Source organism: Galeopterus variegatus, unplaced genomic scaffold, assembly GCF_000696425.1.
Source record: "Galeopterus variegatus unplaced genomic scaffold, G_variegatus-3.0.2 Scaffold15162, whole genome shotgun sequence".
Lineage (NCBI taxonomy): Eukaryota > Metazoa > Chordata > Mammalia > Dermoptera > Cynocephalidae > Galeopterus > Galeopterus variegatus.
In genome coordinates, this window is record NW_007741273.1 from 17,933 (window position 1) to 22,737 (window position 4,805).

The 4,805-nt window shown below is 40.5% G+C and overlaps 1 pseudogene; it reads left to right on the top strand.

Moving 5' to 3' along the window:
- LOC103582172 overlaps positions 1-1,959 on the top strand; it is a 2,941-nt pseudogene extending 982 nt beyond the window's left edge.
- The last annotated feature ends 2,846 nt before the right edge of the window (positions 1,960-4,805 follow it).

The window sequence follows — 4,805 nt, forward strand, 5'->3', positions numbered from 1 at the left end:
TAAGGAAAGCTTCCTTAGTACCATCATTATGGATATGTTTCATGGCCCAAGGAAGTTTGTTTTTGCAGCCCAGGGAGGATTTTATTGTGTTCATTAAATTGTGACCCCTTATGCTTGATGAAGTCCTGAAATGGCTAAATGCCTTTTGCCTTTTTTTTTTTGTTGGCTAACAGGTGCTTTGTTTCTCATAAAATGTGTTCACTTTTTTGTTTCAGATGATGAATGGCCAATGGGTCAGTTTCTCAACAGGATGTTTATGGAGAAAAAGTAACTAAGGAACCTAAAGTAGCAAAGTTCACCATAAATGATTCCTGGGCTTCTGTTTTAGGAAAAAATTGGGAAGACCTTAGCATTGAAGATCAGCATGCAAGGCAGGGGAGAAATTTGAGGTGAGTTACACTCAAGAGAAAGCAGTATCCCAGGAGAGAATCTTACTTAGTATATTATGAAATTCAAAATGGTAGCAAACAGAAAACTCATATAAGCCTAGCTCTAAATTTATTCACAGAATTTTTACAAAAAATATTTCTGTAAATGTGACTTAGACATTGCATGTTTGAAACATAATTCAGTTGGAAACAATTATCCGGAAACCCCATATATTAGAAACACCTTTAATAATAGCAGTGGTCAAATGCTCTTGCAGAGAATTCAGTTTATTCCCCTTCAAACAATGCAGATAGTGTGGAAAACCAATGCTTTCAGTGAAAAACTTACCTAAAATGCAATCCTAATACTCACTTATAAATACTAATAAATAACTATGAATCAATTCATTAATAACATACTTCTCATTTGTATTAGAAATCACATGGTGGAAAGACTCTGTGAAAGTATTGATAAATATGGAGAAGCCTTCAGCCAGATTCCAAATTTTAACCCATACAAGAAAATTCCTACTAGACTTAACCAGTATAGATATAGTGCATATGGAAAAGTTGTCATGCATCATTCATCCCTCAAGAGTCACATCAATATTCACACTGGGCAAAAACCATATCAGTACCAGGAATGTGGGCAGGCCTGTGGTTGTCATTCACACCTAAGAACTCATATTAGGACCCACAATGGAGAGAGGCCCTATGCTTGTAAATTATGTGGGAAAACCTCTCCTTGTATGTCTTCCCTTAATCGGCATATATGGATTGACACTGCTGAGAAAACCTGTGAATGTAAGCAATGTGGGAAAGTCTTCATTGATTTTTGGAATCAAAGACTTGAAAAAGTCTTACTAGTCATGTGAGAAGTCACACTGGAGAGAAGCCATGTAAATGTAAGAAATGTGGGGAAGCCTTCAGTTAGTCCTCAGCTCTTCAAAGACACACAATACATGCACCCTGGAGAGAAACACCATGAAAGCAAACAGTGTGGGAAAACCTTAATTTATCCCCAGTCCTTTCAGAGACATGAAAGGACTNAAGCAAACAGTGTGGGAAAACCTTAATTTATCCCCAGTCCTTTCAGAGACATGAAAGGACTCATGGTGGAGAGAAGCCCTATGAATGTAACAAATGTGAGAAAACATTCAGTCATCTCTCATCCTTTCAAGGACATCTGAGAGTGGATGGTAGAGAAAAACCCTGTGAATGCACACAGTGTGGGAAAATCTTCAGTTGGCCTAAACTCTTGCAACAACATGTGAGAACGCACTCTGTAGAGCAACCTTATGATTGTAAGGAATGTGGGAAAGTCTTCAAATGGTCATCATCTTTACCAGTACATGTGAGACTGCACACTGGAGAGAAACCTTACACATGTAAGCAGTGTGGGAAAGCCTTCAGTTCCTCATCCTTAAGAAGACACATAAGAATACACATTGCAAAAAAGCACTGCAAGTGTGATGTGGGACATCTTTCTGCAGATGAGTTAATGTGTAGTCCTTCAGAAAACTCACACCAAGAGAGTAATCTTATAAATGCTGGAAATATGATATTGCCTTTAGGAGTACCTCTTCCTTAAAGTGGACACATAAGGAGTATGTTTATAGTTTGTTCACAAATAAACATTTAGGGGAAAAATAATTCTAACTACTCTTAGCTATAGTACATGAATTTCATCAGGTATTGTTTTTTCTTACAATTCAGTAAATGAAACTTCTGTCTTTATGGCTTGTTGGACTCAGGTGATTTGAAGTGTATTTTTAATATGCACATAGGTTTAATTTTTATTTAGTTTCTTTTTTGTTTGTTTTAATTTTGGCAGCTGGCCTAATTTCTATTTAGTTTCTTAAATCATTCTCTAAATAGGGGGCTATTGAAACAATGACACTTTAGTACTTTTCTTTTCTTTTTGTTTAACTGACAGTGTGTTTGGTGGTTTTGGTGAGTGTTCCAGGAAGTCAGGCTTTGGCCTGGATTGATTGCTCTCAGGTCTTGAATAAAATTCTTTGGGAATCCTAAAAGTTCTTATCTGGAAGGCAGAAAAAGGTGAGTGGAGCTAAAACTAACTGGTAAAACAGCAGCAGTAGTCATAATGGGGAAAGGAGGGGAATGTCTCATCATTTTTGTCATTTGGAGGTGAGCTCCAGAACACAGAGTATCAGTTTGAGTAACTTTCAGTAGAAAAGAAGATGTTTGACATCCTCAAAGAGGAAAAATTTTAATGCATTTTATAGGAGAGGGTGGAAGCTTTTTGTATTAATGACCCACAAATCCCCCAAAGCCTTTTTTACTTTCCACAGGTATCCTTTCCACTTCTAGACTTCAAGCACTAGTGAGGGAAGAGGAAAAAATACCCTCATACTGCAGTGTTTTATTAAAAAGCAAACAATATCCAATCTCTCTCCATCATTTTCCATGTTAACTCCCATTTTCATAGCCCTCCATAGGGTACAGTGACTTGACAGCCATTTGTATCTCATTTAAACCTTCTCCCTCATCATTCATTATCTTATCACAAAATGAAGAAAGTTAAGTACAGGGAGCACAGAGTTTTGTAAACTATGTAGCACATAATAATGGAATCGCTCAAGTTTGAAGGCTTAATCCATGCTTAACCTGCACTGGGCACTGTCGAAATTTTTACATTTAGAACATTGGAAGGCAAGTATAATTTACTCAATTTTAGAAAGAGGATATAAAATTTTGCAAAACGAACTAAAAGCCTCCTAAGGCTATCACAGCATTCCTTTCATATGACATGAAAAGTCACGGTATGGTAAACTAAAACAGATCAGTGGTTAGAGATGGGGGATTTGGGTACAAATGGACACAAGTGTGTTCTTTTGGGGAAGTGGTTGTCTTCTACCTTTGCTGTGGTGGTGTAAACCTGGCTGCACTCTGTTCATGCTCCAAAGCTTTACGCGATGCTGAACTTAAGAGCTGTGAGCTAGAATATTGAGCAGAAGAAATTTCTAAGCAGCAAGACATTCAGCCCAGCTGCATGGCTATTTGTGACAGCCTATCCTGAGTTATGTGCAGAGAAAGCACGATGTAAAGCCAGAATTTATAATTCGAAAGAAAGCAGAGTGTAAAAAAATTGGAAACCCCCCATAAAGAGTGAGAAAGTCTGTTTAAGAGAGAAAACCAAGGGTGTAGCCCAAGGGACCATTGACTGAGATCAGGACCAAGAAAGGGATTATCAAAAGCATGGAAAAAAGACCTTGAAGGTATTTCACAGAACTTTGAGGTTGCCCCTTCCATCACAGGCCCAGGGGCCTAGGGAGACAGAATGGTTTCAGAGAACAGGCCCAAGGTACCCTCCATGGATTGGCTGCCCAGGGCCACCTCGGGATGCTGCTTCCCACACCCTGGCTGCCCTGGCTGTAGCTAAATTGGCCCTAGGTACTGCTGGACCTGCAGCTTCAAAAGACACAAGCTAAAGGCTTGGCAGTGTCCACATTGTGTTAAGTTTGCAGGCTCACAGAATGTCAGAGCTGTAGAAGCTTGGGAGCCTCCACTCAGATTTCAAAGGATGTATGGAAAAGCCTGGGGATTCAGGAAGAGATCTGTCACAGGGGCAGAGTTACTGGGGAGAGCTTTTGCTAGAGCAATGCTGAGCAGAAATGTGGGGTTGGCGTTGCAGCAGAGAACCCCCACCAGGGCTACAATTAGTGGAGTCATGGGAACAGGACCACCATGGAGACCTGACTTGTAGAGCTACCAGAGTGGGACACCAGCCTGGAAGAGCTGAGGCCTGACACCAAGAATGCTGTAGGAGTGGGGCTGCCTGATGACTTGGGGACCCAACCCCCACACCAGCATGCAGAGGATGTCACATATGAAGTGAATGGAAGTTATTTGCCAGCTTTGACATTTGATGCCTGCCCACTGGGTTTTGGACATGCTTAGGACCTACTACCCCTTTCCTCTGGCCTATTTCTCCCTTTTTGAACAGGAATATGTACCCTATTCTTGTCCCACCATTGTGTCTTAGCAGTAGATAACTTGTTTTGATTTCATGGTGGGACTTTGGACTTTCGAGCTGGGACAAGTGAAGACAAGTAGCCCTTGTGGTTGTTTCCTACCTTCAGACAGGGTTCCTCTGAGGAGGCACAATTCCTTCCCCAGCCCTCAATTTCTTCCATAGAAGGATCCCAAGGTGGTATGAAAAGTTTTGCTTCATGCTCATATAGTGTATTAGTCCATTTTTGTTGCTTCTAACAAAAATACCTGGAGCTGGATGATTTACAAAGAAAAACGAAATTTATTGCTTACAGTTTCTGAGGCTAGTGATGGAGTTTGGATGTGTTGTCCCCTCCAAAACTTATGTGGAAATCTGATCCCCAATGTGGCAGTGTTGGAAAGTGATCAAGTCATGGAGGCAGATCCCTTGTGAATGGATTAATGCTCTCCCTGGGGGGGGGG